The sequence below is a fragment of the Papilio polytes genome, unplaced genomic scaffold, assembly GCF_000836215.1.
Source record: "Papilio polytes unplaced genomic scaffold, Ppol_1.0 DF824069.1, whole genome shotgun sequence".
In the NCBI taxonomy this organism is placed as follows: domain Eukaryota; kingdom Metazoa; phylum Arthropoda; class Insecta; order Lepidoptera; family Papilionidae; genus Papilio; species Papilio polytes.
Window position 1 is genome coordinate 1,370,561 of NW_013525135.1, and position 17,809 is coordinate 1,388,369.

At 34.8% G+C, this 17,809-nt stretch overlaps 1 long non-coding RNA gene across 2 annotated transcripts in view; it reads right to left on the bottom strand.

The window, feature by feature from the left end:
- Positions 1 to 17,098: 17,098 nt before the first annotated feature.
- Positions 17,099 to 17,809, bottom strand: part of LOC106100186 — a 33,826-nt gene continuing 33,115 nt past the window's right edge. For both annotated transcript variants that reach the window (XR_001225424.1, XR_001225425.1), the window contains one exon: positions 17,099 to 17,228. This is a non-coding gene — a long non-coding RNA (uncharacterized LOC106100186). The remainder of the gene's footprint in view (positions 17,229 to 17,809) is intronic.

Below are 17,809 nucleotides of genomic sequence, written 5' to 3' on the forward strand. Positions count from 1 at the left end.
AACATAAAAGAAAAAAACAAAAGACAGTAACAGGGATCTTGTTATACTATTTCTCATGAATAGGTGGCGCTAGTGAGCTATAATTTAGTTTGATTTAGCCCACCGGGTCAATAAATTTTGAGGGTCTAATTGAATACCGCGCGCGCTTATAAAACTGGACTGTACTGGTAGACTTAGACATATCTAAAATAATTAACAAAGTATAGATTAATATAAAAATAATTGCGTAAATTCAATAAAAATGCGTTTGTTATCTACTAATGAGGACATTGTATATTATATGTTTTATATGTATTGAAAAAACTCAAAAACTACAGGACCAATTTCAAAAATTCTTTCACCATTAAAAGCTACGTTATCAGTAACATAGGTTATATTTTTTAAATTCACGCGGGCGGAGTCGTATTATTTATATTGTTTAGGATATTTAAGTTACATTGACAGGCTTTTATATGATTTGCAATATTCAATTAAAATTGGTTAAAATTATTTATTTGTAAAATTAAACTAATTATTAATTAGCGGAATTAAAAAAAAAAACAGATTTTTTTAATTCCACGCGGACGGAATCGCTTGCGAAAACTAGTATGACCAATAAATTTAACCCAACTATAGTTATTTTGTACATATTTGAAGTCAGTCATAAGTAATGAGAAACAAACTGGAAATTCGTTCAGCCGTTTAGGCTATAAACTCTAACAAATATCCATCCATCTAAACATTCGCATTTATAATATTAGTATGATTGACAACAATTTACACGAAGTTACCTAATGTAATCTGTGGCGGACTGGTCTGACAGCGATCGGAACACTATCACTAACAAAAGTCAACGTTTGTTCATTTGTCCGTTCGTTACGCGCACGGAGTTATTGCGGCGAGGGGTCGACAGAGCCTATAAATATGCATGAGCAAACGAAATGTCCATATGCCGGTGCGCGGGCCGTGACTTCGGATAACATTTTTCTTGTGACGTGGGAACTGAGAACCGAAGTTACTTGCCTTTTAGCGGTTGTTACAATGTTCTTAAACAAAGTAATGTTTAGTTAAGTATAACATAATTTTAATAATTCGCTTTATTTGCTTATTATTAGCAAGGGGCTATTGGAATTCGCCAAGAAAGCGAATCGACCACACCAGACATTTGCGTTTGCAGATGTTTTGCCCACCTTTAATCAACAGAGGGGTCACAGAATGATGGCATTTCCTCTATCTATAGGTCTCATCCTTTGACAAATCTACTTCGTCTCTTTTTATACAAAAAGGGTGGAAAGGAGAAGAGGACTTATTTAGGCCTCCAGCTCACATTCATCAGACGAAATTCGGAAACGTGAAAATAAAATGTTATATTTCTTTTAAGGCAACAGTTAGAACAAACTAAACTGCAGCCTTTTCTTGAAAAAAGATAAAACAATGTAACCGAAGAACATTTATTGAAAAGCGAATGTGATCGATTGTTTTAAAAATATTATATCGTGATGTAACATTATACCAGAGACATCTATTGGTGGCTTTTTAAAATTAAGAAAAAGAGGAAATAAAATTGCCAAAAGGGGAAATTAATAAAGATTATTGTAATGCGACTTTAATATAAAACTACCGCTATATTTTTTTTTTGTTAAAAAAATCTTAGTTTAGTAATAAAAATATTTACATCCTAATTAAATGAGTAATAACTTTATTTATTTATTTAGCTGCTTCACTATTTATTAACTAATAATCAAATTATTTAATAATATTAAAAGCAAACATGACTTACGGCCCGATTTATTAATAAATGCGTAATAAATATTAAATAGTCAATAATAAAACAATAATAGTAATCGGCAATAAATTCATTATGCGGTAAGTTCGGAGGCGCGTGTATACTTTATCATTGATTTATTTCTTTGTATCGATTTAAAATTATAATCAAATCGTTTAAGTGGCGGCTAATATTTGTATTAACAAGTTTGTTTCTCATTAGTTATGACTCACTACAAATGTACAAAATACTATCGTTATCGAGACTACGTCCACGTGGAATAAAAAAAAAACAAAAGTGAGTAGCCTATGTGTTATTCCAGACTACCCTTTACATTTATATAAAATTTCAGTGAAATTCATTTAGCCGTTTAGGCTATAAACTCAACAAACATCAATCCATCAATCTAAACTTTCGCATTTATACTATTATAGTATATTAGCATTCGCCCGCGACTCCGTCCACGTGGAATAAAAAAAACAAAAGTAAGTAGCCTATGTGTTCTTCCAGACTATCCTCTACATCAATACCAAATTTCATCGAAATCCGTTCAGCCGTTTAGGCTACAAACTCTCACAAACATCTATCCATCCATCTAAACTTTCGCATTTATAATATTATAGTATATAGTATATAGTATAGTATCATTAGACAATTGATTAAATCCAACAACGTAACCTTGTAATGTCGGGCAAAAATTATTGTTTATTACCTAAGTTTTAGATTACAAGCTTATGGCAATAATGAACATTGAAAGTCGCGTTTTTACAAGATTGTGTCAGCAAACCCTTTTTGTTTTCGAACGCAAGGGTTCCAATAAAATCGAATTAAAAAAATTGATTTTTAATGACAACTGAATTCGATTCTCATATGTCTGATGACCGTATCGATACATTTTAATCGATGTTTTTATAGTCATCTCAATATGAAGCTTAAAATTGATATCACATGTGACCCATCTTATAATTTTTTAAATTAAATTTTAAATTACTATAGTATATTATAATGTTTAGACATTTTCATTAATTATTTTGACGGATTTTTTTCAGCAAAAAATGTTGTCGTTAGACAATAAAATATTATGTAACATTTAATACTTAGTTAGTCTTCTAAATTTCATTAAAATATGTCACAACAAAAGCGTTAAGTGACCACTAAAATCCATTTAGTTATCACTTACAGACTTTACATAGCTTTTATGTTATTACATAATCTTATATTTAAGTGATTTTCTGTCTAACGATACTAATTCCCACGGACATTACAGGTGGAACGCTTAGATTATCAGAATGATCTTTGCAAATGTTTCCTACTGACAGATATATGATAATATTAGTATAATTAAATATTGTACACAAAAACTAAACATCGGGCGAAGCCATTTGTATGTTAATTATGTTAAAACCTCGATATATTAAGAATTCCCGATACGTCGGCCTTGAGGTCGGCCATTACGGTCTTAAAGTTGCTCTAAACGATCTGTCAAAATGCCAGGAATGTAGCAATCTGTGACATATAGAATTACTTAAGAAAACAATTTAGAAAAGGCAATATAACTATTTAAACGACAGGAATGAACATTTCTGTACTTCTAAGTACCGGCTATAGACAGGGAACTGTGACATACGTTGCGTTGCACCTAAATAAATCTGTATATCTATACTTACTATGATAATAAAGCGTAAACACACACTTTGTTACCTAAGATGTTAGCAATTACAGCACATTTTTGAATGATTCTTTTTTTAGTAAAAAGCCCTACACTTACGTCACGTTTTAGGCTATATATTTTCACGCCATTAAACTTAGGGGTAAATAAATTGGAAAACTTCATGTCGGAAGAGGACCATAAAATACAAGCTACCAAGATTAAGGGAATAAGGTTGTCACATTTGACAAACGTAAATAATAAAATAAACTAATTATAATTTCATGCGGATGAAGCCGCACGAGAAAAGCTAGTTAATGTTATAAAGTAGAAAGATTTTTTTGTATGTATAGAAATAACTCAAAAACTACAAGTCCGATATCAAAAATTCTTTCTAAATTAAAAAGCTACGTTATCACAGTGCAACAAGGGCTATTTTTTTAGAGAAAGAAGTCGCAAGCAATAGCTTGTGTAAGTTACCTATACTTCAATATACAGCAAATACCTTTCTATTTTTATTAAAGCCCTAACGAATATCCTATCACCAATGAACAAAACACTATCAATGAAGATAGTCATTTGTTACAAAGTAACCGAGATAAAATCAGTTGTTCATAGAAAACATGTGGCAAGTCCCCAGTCGTTTTCGTACTCGGATAATCCGGCCCCCGACTGGTTCTATGATAGTAATTACTGTCTGCTACTGGTTACAGGTTTTTGCAGCCGCGGCACACCCGGTGTAGACCTCGCCTATAAATTTGCACGCCCAGTGTGCAACTGACCTTTTATAGGGACTCGCTTGTGGTGTCAAAGTTGATCAACTGTACAATGTTGAACTGTAAATTGAGACTAGTCTTAAAGTCCACGACCACACAGAAAACAGGCGTGAAGTGGAAGCAATTCCGCGTTTCGTCTGATGAATGTGGTGCCGGAAGTCTAATTTGAGTCCCTTTCCCTTTCCACACTTTTCTTAAGAGAAAAGGATGGGAAGGAAAAGTGGATTTGACGGTGGAGGAGACGCATAGGAAGTGGAAGTGTCCTCTTTATGTGCGTCTCCTCCTCCTTCAATTAAGGGTAGGCAACGCATCTGCAATTGCGGATGTTTAAGGGCATCGGTCGCTTTACATTTCGGTAGATTCAGGTGGCCGCTTGTTTTTTTGCCACCTTATATTATATAAAAAAAAAACACACACGTCATTGAAGGCACATATTTAGAAGTCTGGAATAACACATGACGTATATATGCCTTTTATCAATTCTACGCAGTCGAAGTTACGGTCAAAAGCTGTTTTACTAATATATTTTTATACAAGAAGATCAATTATCCCTTAATCGCGGCATAAGCTAGCTAGTAATCTATTTTTAGTGTTCCTTGAGACATCTAGTGTTGTTTAAAGCAGTAAAATCAAGGGCCTCCGTGTCGTGACCCCGGCGGCCCACATTCGACGCACGCATAATTAAGGACGGAAGGAAGTGCCCCCTTCCCCGCACCCCCGCGATCTTAAGATACATTGCATTTGCATTTATTAACATAAACACGGTGCAACGGCGCCTACACCGTATTCTTTCCCCTTTTACTTTTGATCCAACCTTTTAAAATAATATTTCTATGACACTGTCTAAGATTGCGACAGTTATTTCGATATCATCTAAATAAAAATGCCTAAATTACAGTGTAATTGATACAGTTAAGGCATTAAAGTTTTAATAATTTAATGGATTGGTGACAGTTTGAAAAAATATAATACTTGGTCCGCTCACCAGGTGCAATGCCATGACCTCATAGAAGACAGGAGAGAAGTGGAGGCATTACTAAGTTTCGTTTGACGAGTGTGCTTGTCTGAAGTGATTAGATCTCCCTCTTTCTATTTTTGTCACATAAGGAAAGAATGGGAAGCAGAAATTAATTTGGCAGGGGAGAGGATGCATAGGTAGGGGTAATATATTTCTGTATAAGTATGGCTGGGAATGTCTATGGACAGCGGTCTTGTCGCTATTTTGGTGAATTCCGCTGGCCGCTAACTAGTTTGTTGACTTGTACTAGAAAATATAATGCGTTGACTAAACTACGGATAATTAAAATTAGCTTCTTCGCCCCCTGAGGTGCAATTTCATCGTTTGTGAAGGAACTGGATTTCTCCTTTGATATATCGTTGTCCAATCACGCGGAACATTCTAACGTGTTACCAATTAAGCCACAGTGTATTACAGAGCTACCATATTGTTTAGAATGAACAATATTAGTTGATTTTTTAGTGTAATATTTTTAAATACCTTATAATAAGTTTTCTTTTTCATTAGATACCTACTTACTTTTATTTCATTCATGTGGATGACGTCGTGGGCAAAAGCTTGTAATAAATAATTGTTAAAAACAGAAGTAGCTTACCCAGGGTACATTCATTACAATTTTAGACTCCATTATTATTAAATTTATTATTTCTATCTAAAGTGAAATGAGATAGCTGTGTTATTCACTCTGTGATCATAACTAAGCAATCACACTGAATAACCAATACGCAGTTAAAACACTTGAAGACAGCGTTTTTATTCTGTTTTTTATGACACTAATTATGTGTTTGATGTTCAGTAGTCCAACGGTATCTGACGGTCGTGGGTTGATTTCCAGCCAGTATTTTTATTACAAGGTATACTTATACCAATGTTATAAAGAGGAATGATTTGTATTTTAGTCTTGAAATAACTCAATACCTATTAGACTAATTTGAAAAAAATCTTCCACCATTAAAAAGCTACGTTATCAATGAGTAATATAAAAGATAAAGATAAAGATAGCTTTATTTCCCTTATTATTACATTTTTTGTTTACATATTTACACTTATACTGAAAACACTAACAAAATATACTAAAAATCCAAAATAATTATCTAACAAGAAAAATGTGGAAACAAAAATGTATATATTTGTTAGTACGGTTAGTGTTCTTAAACAATTTCATGCAAAAAATATATTAGTATTGTTAGTCTGTTAACTCATCTTCTGTATAAGGGCCGACTGTTGCGGTAAAAGCCAATGAGTAGTATAGGCTACATTTATTAAGTATTTTTTATTTTCACACAAAGTCGCGAGCAACAGCTAGTGTCTAATATTAACGCGGGAAAACCATACTTCCGAGACTTGAGTTATTTCGTAGTTAATTAAATTATTTTCCATTTAATTAAAATAAAATATAATAATATCTATCGATAAGTGTACATCACTAATAGCGTGTGTAACGCAAAATCTGCGCAGGCGCAAGCGTGAAAAAACCGCTTCTATAATATGAATATGTATAGGAATCGTAATAGTCGCTGACGGGATTTGGTGGTATAAAAACATCTGAAGAAAAAAGTTCTTGCTCTAAGACTCGTTTGGTAAAACTGTAAGCCCATATATGTCCAGGCGGTAATAACTTTACAACCTCGTAAGCCTGAAAGAATCCAGTCTGAATTTACTAGAGTGGTACGCTTACGAAATTAGTACGTAAGGCTGTCGAATACTTAATTTTTTTTAATTCAAATAAGCTATAGGTTAGGATAAATCACTCAACGTATTTTGTGGTCGTAAAATATGTATGGAAAGAATAGTGGAGTGGACCGAGGAGAAGCATAAGAACATCCTCTTTATGTGCCTCCTGCGTTAGTGGGGTAGGCAACACATTTGCAATTGCGTATATCTATAGGTTACGGTTGATTTTTAGAGGCTGTTTGTTCGTAGCCACCGTATATATTTTAAAAAAAATATTTAAACTAATAATTCTTTCGTATCTTGTAATGTTTTAAGTCAATTTTGTACCTTATTATTAAGAAATCTCATGGACTCAAACCTTGCCGTGGTTTCCGGGTGTAGAGGGTCGGCCATTGGCCGGTCTCGCCTGACCGCACATCCTGACATATAATGTAAGGGTTGTAAAGGAGGGCTTAATTTACGTAACTACACATATGTTTAAGGTGAATGGACTGTTTAACTAATATATTATTTTTTGTTAACGAAAGCGTTAAATATGAAGCAGAAAGAGGCTTTTACAAAAGACATTTGTTAGCCATCTACGACGTTTTCTGTTTAAGAAACACTAATTATTAAAGAACATTCATTTATTTAGCTGTAGGTTATCTGAAAATCCTGACATGTTTTTTTTTATATTCATTTAATATAAATAAATAACAGTAGAAAACAAACTTCTGCTATTTTACTAAACTAGAAGAGGGCTTTGACTTCTGCTAAGCCTTTTTCTAAGCGGTAACCTAAAGAAATATAATATGAAGGGCGAGCAGTGCCCTGAGCAAACTAGAAAAACAATAGAATGGCGATACGAGCAGCGATATCTGAACGATGTTATTTCACGTGGCTCAGAGCTGCGCGGCCACCGCCGCAATTATACACCCCGGTCATAGACTAACTAGTATAGAGGCGACAGTATGATTACGGTTTCCAGACACAGATTATCGACTATCAAAGCCCTTAGTTTCAATTCAAAGATGCATTATCTCATAAAAGATAATGTTTCTATCTATTTGGTCGCTTTCTTAAAAAAAAGATTGAAAGAAAGCCAGATATCGTCGGAAATATTAGATGAATTTTAAGCTCGTTTCCAGCCTCCACTATGAAATTTTCAAAATAGGTTTCAAGTAAGGGTTCTTCGTTATATAATCTAGGTAATAATGTTGGTTGGTTTGATTCGTCTGGCCGTGTAGCCGCGGCGACACCTGTACGCTTCCCACGGAGTTTATACCCGGCACCCCCCGCGCACCCCTCGCAAACCCCCCGCGACCCCCGGATTGTCGGTATCCCGTTAATTGTATTCACGAAACAGACGGATTTGTAGCGGCGCGACCGCTCCATCTACCGACGGACTTGAATAAATATCATTTGACTATTTGCTGTGTTTGTGTTTCAATTGATTTTCGTACGTTGGTTACTCTGTTATTAGATGCTCTGTTACCGAGGAATTGTTATAGGTAACGATTTATATTGTAAACGCGTACATAAGCGACAAGATTGACTTCAGCTGGGTGCAATTAAAAAGCGGTTATTAAAAAAAAAACATCATAATTAAATTAGTATTAAAGGATGTTGCCAGTTTCTAAAATAGTCTACATTATGATAGTCAAAATTTTTTGTCGCATTTGTTACAGCGACATCTATCGGTGGATTTAAAAATTCCGAGTTACTGTTCTGGTCTTGAGGTAAACTTGAAAAATCTAACATTTTCTTTCTTTTCTGTAGATTTTTATAGGATATCGTGAGTAATATTACTAAATAGTTTATCTAAAACTACTTACAAATATAATCCGTAACTATCGGCTTCATCTAACATGTAAAAACATTTACAACTACGACCCTCGGTAATTAGCCACCACATCGTTAGTAATATTACTTCAGACATTTCAACTGCGACATTTTCCATAAAACACTTTTGTTAACCATAATTGTAGACAATTATTTATTTTATTACAAGGGTACTAACGATCAAAGTTCCTTGTACCAACTGATTTAATCTTCGACCCTTAAATTGCCGTTTCTAATTACGGTTTATTTCGTCCATTTTTTGAGTAATTGACAAACGAACCATCATTATGGGGCACTAATGACAATTTTAATTACATTTATGATACTAAGTAGGAATTGTACATAGTCTTACAAACATGAATTACAAACATTACAAAGGCAACATGTTTCAACTGGTGAGCCTTCTTGGTCTGTTTTATTTTAGATTTTTGTTAAAACTTCTTTGTATTATTGCTTATTGGTACACATTTATTTAGGAGAGCGTCGGTGGCTCAGAGGTTTAAGCACTTGACTTGTAATCTACAGGTCTTAGGTTCGAATCCCGCCATATACCAATGTGATTTGCGATTTTACGATATGTACATAATTTACCCGACGCTCTTGCGGTGAAGGAAAACATCGTGATGCAACCTACACTTATCGGCGAAGAAATTCAAAGATATGTGTGCAGTCAACCAACCCGCATTGGACCAGAGTTGTTGACTATGGCCTAGTCACCCTAATTTAGGGTAGGCTCCGAGCCCCTCGGTGGGGACATATAGTGAGCTGATGATGACACATTTATTTGCACGTTGTAGCTACATGTTTTAACTGGTCTGTTAGGTAGCAAGCAAATAGCAAGATAAATAATTATTAACACTTACTGTTATACTATTTGAGGGATGGGCATTAATTTGTACTATTTCTTCCAGTGGCATGCAAGATACGATGCCATTTTATTGGCATTTGAATTACCTAAGGTGAAGTTAGCTACAGGCCCAGGCCCACCCGCGGCTGTAGTGCCCCAGAAGAAGAAGAAGAAGTTAGCTACAAATTATATTGTTGCGGATTTTAATTCAAGAAATAAATACTTTTGGAATAGATGTAGAGGATAGCCAGGAAAAACACATAGGCTACTTACTTTTTTAATTCCACGCTGACGGCATCGCGGACGAAAGCTAGTAGTTTAAAATTTTAGTCTTTGTTGCTTATGATGTCAGGAGTTACAGCATATTTTTGAATAATTATTTTCTTAATAAGAATGCCTACACTTAAGTCACGTTTTAGGCTATATATTTTCACGCCATTAAACTTAGGGGCTAAATATTTTGGATAAAAACCCTAATGTGGGAAAGAGACCGTAAGTTGCTGCCAACAACAAGGAAGCAAGGTTGTCATCATGTCATGTTATTTTGACATTTGTAATTGATAGTTTGACAAATGTAAACAATAAAATTAAATTTTCATAATTTCATGCGGATGAAGTCGCACGGGAACAGCTAGTATGTTATACAGTCTGTATTGACTACGCCGTTCGGCATGTCTTGTTATCAAAGATCATTTCACGCATCAGGCTTTCAGTAAATAGGTCGATCAGAGCGCTGTCTACCGAATATACCATTACTGTGCCTCTTGCACTTAATTACGTTCCATCTGTATACCATTCCCCTTCCCTTCCCCGCTCCCCTACCCTGACTTCAAATGTTATAGTATTAATACACGATTATATAATATTCATGTCTCTGTCTTTTCAGCGTAACTGTCCCATTTAATGTTAAATATTAAAGGTACATTTATGATATCCTAAGGGTATCCCTTAGCGATCAATAACAAATGCGTGCGGCAGTGAAGCCAGCTAAAATACCCTTTAAACTAATTAAATGGACAGAAAGAAAGTTGTGTTTATGTTTGTACCAAAATTTATATAGAAACGATATTGTTTCTATGTCTAAGGATTGTGAATAAAAATGTGTTGCTATACAAGTGATTTGACAATGTAAACGCACATTTAACTCGATCACTCATCCATGTGATTGTTTATACGGATGTTGGTTATGATAAGAACTGACAACTTTGCATTGAAGAAATGCAATTTATAATTAGACTAGCATTTAATTGGTGTCGGAATTACGAATGTAATGTGATTCAAAGTCTGTTATTTAAAGCGTGCCTACCTTTGACTAAATTATCGCACAACTTTTTAGTCTCGCTTAATTACTATACGCTTGTATAGATATGCACACTACACTATTTTTAGATGTGCGACTAAACAGTTGATTGGCTCAGAAACAATTGACAATCGCACAACTGAACAAATGAACCAAATAATAAAAACGATTGGAAAGCTTTATTTTAACAACAACAAAATTTATGCTTGTACTGAAATGTAGTTGAAAATCAACTCTTTTTTTGCAATCCATACCCGTAGACTTTTAAACTGTAGTAGCTAAGTTTAGTGAACTTTTAAGGTTATGTTTTCTTTACATACAGTTAGGTCGGCCAGTTGTTAGTTAATGGTCGACGCATGTAGGTTGTTTGTCTGTCCAGGTGTGTGTGCGGTAGGTGGGTATTTTTGTTCATTTCACGCTTGGCTCCGCTCACAAATCGATGCCCGGACAATGGCTGGCACGGTGACTAATGTTTTAACTGTACTATGTACTGCAATCCCGGAATATTAGTAGGAACATTTTAAAATAACTCTCCTTCTCTTGAAACTGACAGTATGGTTTTCCTGGTTTCGTATTTGGTTCAAATCTATACTAATATAATAAAGCGTAAACACACACTACTTTGTGGCGTAAGATGTCAGAAATAACAGCACATTTTTGAATAATTATTTCTTTCTTTTAAAAAAAAGCTCTATAGTTATGTCACGCTTTAGGCTATATATTTTCACGCTATTACACTTAGGAGGTAAATAAATTAGATAAAAACCCTGATGTGAGAAAGGGACTATAAGCTACAAGCTGCCAACATCAAGGAAGTAAGATTGCCGTGGTTTGACATCTTGTCATAACATTTTCAATTGATAATTTGACAAATGTAAACAATGAAATACTTTTTTTATAAATTCATGCGGATGAAGTCGCACGGGAACAGCTAGTGTTATATAAAGACCGTTACACACGCCCAGTTTTATCTGAACACTCTGTGTGTAACAGGATTAACCCAGTGCATGAATTGTATGTTAAGTAATATTAGACACTGGGAATCCTGAATTTTGGTTATAGTTACGTTCTCTTCAACAAATGTAATCAAGTACTAAGGGCCTGTACCACCAAATATGTGATAGAAATATCGGATTTTGTTCCCTTATCTGACAGGGACGTCATTTTAAAGCTATCTTAACCTCTATTAGACAGTGGTAGGACAGGCCCTATTAGTAGTAAAGGTACTAGCAAAATAAGTCTGTTAAGAATGAAAATATGTACAGATTTTATACCTCTTGTAATAACTTCAGTTGTATACTTATTTTACTTAAGCGACTTAAGTTACACGAGCTCCACACTCACGGAAAGAGATCACTTACTTGTGGAGTTCATGTGTTCTAAATCCTCTCGAAGTTTCTAAGAAGTTTGTTTTATATTATGGAAAACATGAACATAAATATTACAATAAAAAAATCAAAATCAAAGAATTGATAAATAAATGGAAACATTATTCTATTAAAGACAACAAGATAATTTTCTTAGCGTTAACAAAAAGTTAATGAATAATGACGAATAGCGACGTCGGAGACGACGTCAGACGAGAATCCGAGCGATTTCTGTACACGAGGCGCTGTGAAAAAGCCGTTAAAACCTCAAACAATAATGCCTCTCATGTTTAATTCACAACGCGCCGCATTAATGGGGCAAGGTCACCGGAATTCATTTCCTCTAACAACTTACACTAAAACTTCAATAATTTACTTGTATTTTAAACAATAAAATGTATATTAAGTTTATTTAATTATCTAAAATTAAAATTCATATGTTAAATAAGATTGTATGACGGAGTTAGTCTCGCTACTCGTTGATAGATGGCGCTAGTAGTATCAAAAAGCTTGACTAGCTACACGTGGTAGCGTTTTAATAAAAGTTTGTTTCGTGTTTATTTCAGACGCCGCTAGTCTGTGGCGCTGCCGCTGTCGATTTTATTAATGGTAATGAGACCATTATACGTAATTGTGATGCAATCTCCGGTCTTCAAGCGCATAACTTTAATACAAATATGTTTATAGTACGACATGCGTAAACAATGTTTAATTCATTCAATATTTACGTGTAATATATTCTGTGAGAGAATATTTTGTTTGGTCGTTTTATAAATCCGATTGGACGTTTTAAATTCATTGATTGGGTTTAATGTATGAATGAGTTTGTTTTTAATATTTATTTATATCTTGACTCTTACTATAAGACCATATTCTTATGTGTTCATGTACATATTATTATTTGTAATTAATAAATTAAAGGATTTTTTTTTAAATTAACCATAAACATCGGAACAATTTTACATTCACTATAAAACCTTTGAAAACTTTAACAAAAAAACATTCAAACAGGAGTCCAATAAGTTTCGCGATATCAAATTACAAAAGCGAAAACAAACAGCCAGAGTTCAAATACCGCAGCAAATTATCGCTCCGTTCGGGTCCTTAATTAATATTTTCCATTATCCGATTGCGAAATGTAAACGGGAATCACAACCCTTTTCTAACCCGCACTACATATATATATATACGGTAGTTCGCATGTCTCCTCCATTACAAACGTTATCAAGTTGTCTTCGTGGTAAATACCTACATTCCGAGTGCTACGTTTGTGTGCGTGCCTCCCCCCCTGTGCGTGCAAGGGGGGATCCTCCGTCCTCCTCACACCAGCTTTCTCCCTCGCACACTTACATAGATATATTTGTCGCTTTGAGACCATTATTGTATACTTAGAGACGTTTTGTGAATGTCCTCGTTCTGTTATTGGGCTTTCATAACAAATTGTGTCTGTTGTTTCTACATGTAAACACAATAGTTATGTGAAAACCTAAAAATAACATCTCGAATTTTTACAACAATAGTAGGCAGTATGAAGATTGTCTATGACCACCATATTTTTTGAATTTCGAAAACGCTTAACAAATGTGTATAACAATCTTTTTGTAATTCAAAAATCATTGCTTTTGAATTTCGAATGTATTCTAATTCGTTTTTTAAAAGAAAAGCTTAACGGATCTCGATGAAATTTGGCACAGATGATAAAACAGACTAACAATTTTTTTTGCGCAGACAGAGTCGTTAGTTAGTTTTGAATAATTTCAATTAAAATTACATATCAAATTAAGGAATGGGTATAAAAATAAAACACTTGTGAGAGTTTTATTTAATGAATATTTATTTTTCACGCCACCATCGATAAATTGTTGTTTAATTGACTTGTAAAAGGTGTAAGTTACGTCGCCGCTACGTGGCGTGTCGGATGCAAATCAGAAAGAATGAACAACCTTGACGTGTAACATTGTAACGTGGATACTTTTTAAACACTTTCGATGTGTTTGTTTTGGTTTATTTAAACGTATACCGTTTGTCTATGTTTTTTTATTTAAAATTACAGGTTTATTACCTTTACAATATTGTACCTTTTTTTTAAATAGAATAAGTTAAGTGTACGGGAATTGATCTCTTCCGGAAGTAGCATAAGGAGGAAGAAGAAGTAGATGATGATGATGATGAATAAGTTAATCGTATTGTCTTTGTTTACTCAATTGTTAATCATAAAACTCACTTTTTTTTTTAATTTTTTTCATCATTTACAGGATTTGGTTGATTTTTGAACCCAAGTTTAGTCGAAATAAAGACATGCAATATATTATTAGGTGCTAACAGATGTACAAAGCGAAGACAGTATTACAGTGATCTGTGAACATCCAAAACACTTAAGGCACTGCAACGCTTCTCTCAAATCACTATGGAAGTGGTTGTTTGACCAACATTGGATGAACACTGATATAATTAACACGTATGACCAATATTGGGTAGACCAACACTAGATGTAATGACCAACATTGGACAGATAAACGGTATGACCAGCTCGTACTGGGGACATGCTCGCTGTGACCAATACAGCGTGGCAGTGGCGGAGTGCGCTGGGCGGTGGGCGTTCCGCGCAGGCGCCGCGTTGCCAAGGCGACGGCACGTAGGCGGCGCTCTGTGTGCCAGTACTGCGTCTGTGTGCGTGGGGTTGAATAAACTGCATGGTTGTACGGTGCTCGGTCCCAGGTTCGATTTTCAGTTTAAGTTTTTGAATGGGACAAAGACATTTTATAGAAGTATTAGCTTTCACCTGCGACTCCGTCCGCAAATTAAAATAAAAAAACAAAAGTAAGTATGTGTTCTTCCAAACTATCTGTACTAAATTCATCGAGATCCGTTCAGTATTTTACGCTACAAACCCTAACAAACGTCCATTCATCTATCTAAACTTTCGCATTTATAATATTAGTAAGAAGTAAGATTACATTTATTTTCTATGTCACTAAAATCTAGTAAAAACGCTTTTATTATTTTTCGTATATCTCATTAAATATGAACTCATATATTATTTGTAACAATATTTTAAATACAAAATTAAAACTCAAATTAAATTAAGAATCAAATTCAAATCAAAGTTAATTTTCTCTATAAAACAATGTATAATTTGTAACAAGACATTGTTTAAAAATCTACTAAACGATTACAATGACGTCACAATCCGCACACAGGCACATGCAACACACACACGCGTATTCTGCATACACGTAGACACACATACGTAACGCACACAGTTGTAGTCCCACCGCCCAGCGGACCTCTGTGTCACGCACTCTCCTACTCAATTCCTATGAGACCTGAAAAAAAATTTACAAGACGTCTTTCCTTTTGAAAGAAAACCAAGTCTTGTAAAACCTTAGGAACTGCCCTTTGTATTTGCATCTCTGTATCAAAGTTACGCGACTGGCGTTTGTGTTTTTATTGAGGATTTTTTCTTATTTTCAGATGAACTTACATAAGTTTATGACATCACATTTTTAAACTTTTATTGTAAGAATTTAAAACTTTTAGTAAAACTTTTGTAATATTAAATCTTTACTTAGTATCTGTTTGATACATATTTAATGACAAATTTTAATGACTAAATAGACTAGAATCAGATCAGAGGCGACTAACAAAACATCCGACTTGATCCAAAGTTTATAACTCACGTGAACTAAGCCGCGCTATTTCAGATTCACGTGACCTAATGACGCTAAAAGGCCAAAAAAAAAATGCAGGAATCGATTGAGGAGCCGAATAAGAGGCACGAAGGTCACGGCCCCATCGATCCGGCGTAGAAAGTGAGACTGGTGCCACTAACACCGTCCCGTTGGCTATGCAGCCTGAATTAATCGTGCATACATTTGAATACATTTGAAGCGCGTTGCGGCCCGGTGTCGTCGCCCCTTAAGTTTTAGCGATTTTGTTTGCGCTCGCCGCAAGGTCCTACTGACTTTCTTTTACTATCTAACCATCTTGTATAACTCATATCCCAGCTTTAGTTCAGTTTGACAGCTTGCTTGTAGTCTAGCTGTGCTCGCAACTTCATCCACGTGAATTTAAGAAATGTAGCCTATGTAAACTAAGTAATAATCTGAGTACAGGAATAACGTAGCTTTTTAATGATGTAGGAATTTTTAAAATGGGCTCAGTAGTTTTTTTTTATTATTTCAATACATACAAAAATACATTTTTTTTATAAAAAAAGCGGGCAAACGAGCAACGGTTCGCTTGATGCTAAGTTATCCGACGTCCATGAACATCCGCAATGCCAAGGGTACTGCAGATGCGCTGCCGGCCTTCAAGGGAGGAGTACGCTCTTTTCTTGAAGGCCCCTAAGTCGTAACTGTTTGGAAATACCGCTGTGGACTGAGTGTTCCACAACAAATTCTTTCATCTTTATAATGTTGTATATGATATAATATGATGTTAAGGATGTCAAATCGTTCTTTAATTCCAGAATCCTATTTAGTAGGTATTCCTCTATCCTCGTGCTTTTATATCTACTTATACCAAATACTATATACAAAAGCGAACGCTTCTAGCTGTAAGGGTTTTTGAATCTTAGAGCAGCAGCAGTGTAGTCTTTTGTTTTTTATTTCCATCGGAAATGTTCTCCTTTGGGGAAATTTCGAGATAGAATCATAATTCTGCAGCTAATCAAGTGTTGTGTGCGGAGTTGTAAACATTTTTTATGATGTAGGCTCATTTCGGATCAAGGACATTGAAGAACTACGTTATGCAAAACTATTAGTAAATTTGTATTCATGTGAACTATCGACCTTTTTTCTTGACCTCTTTTGAAATAAGCTGAAAGCAATTGCGTGTACACTTGAAAGAAAAAAAAATTTTGGGCTTCGCTTTTTTGCATAAATTGTTATGTAAGTCTTCGTGGCTTTATTCTCTTTATGTTAAAAGAAAATACAGTAATATTTTACACGCTTTAAACAATTACTGTAATAAAAAGATATCGTTTTTCTTCTGTTTACAGGAAAATTCGCTGCCCAAGGATGGATCATCTCCTGAAATTAAAAAATAAACAGTTTTAATTGACAAAATTACTGCATTCCGTTGTACTTACGGTAGCTTAAACCGACAATCAAAAATCCCAAAAAGTGTGGTAAGTACAAATAATAATAACTAACCAATAGAAGAATATGGTGTTTCTGTTACCGGTTACGATAGAATTGAACCTAGAATCAAAGCACGCAGCAACTCAACCCTCGGGGGCGAGGTGGTGCGTCGCATACATAACTAACGTTGGAAAGTCGCAACTCAAATGCTCTCTATGCGTCGCCACACCCGACAACCAGATGTCGCCTACGTATTACTGCGTGTATACCATGTTGCTATGCAGACCTCATGTTACAATGGTTCGAAGTTTAAAATTCATGTATAAAAATCATGCAATAGTAAATTCGGAATAGCCCTGTTAAACTCGACCGAGGAAGAAATACCATCAATAATAGATCTTTGAAAAGTTATACAGATTTTTCAGATTGTCCCATATTGCCGCACTCATTTAAAACAGGCGCATAACAGTTGTTCGATTGTCGATTGTTTCGCAGCCCATTCAACAGTTTAGTTGCACAACTAAAAATCG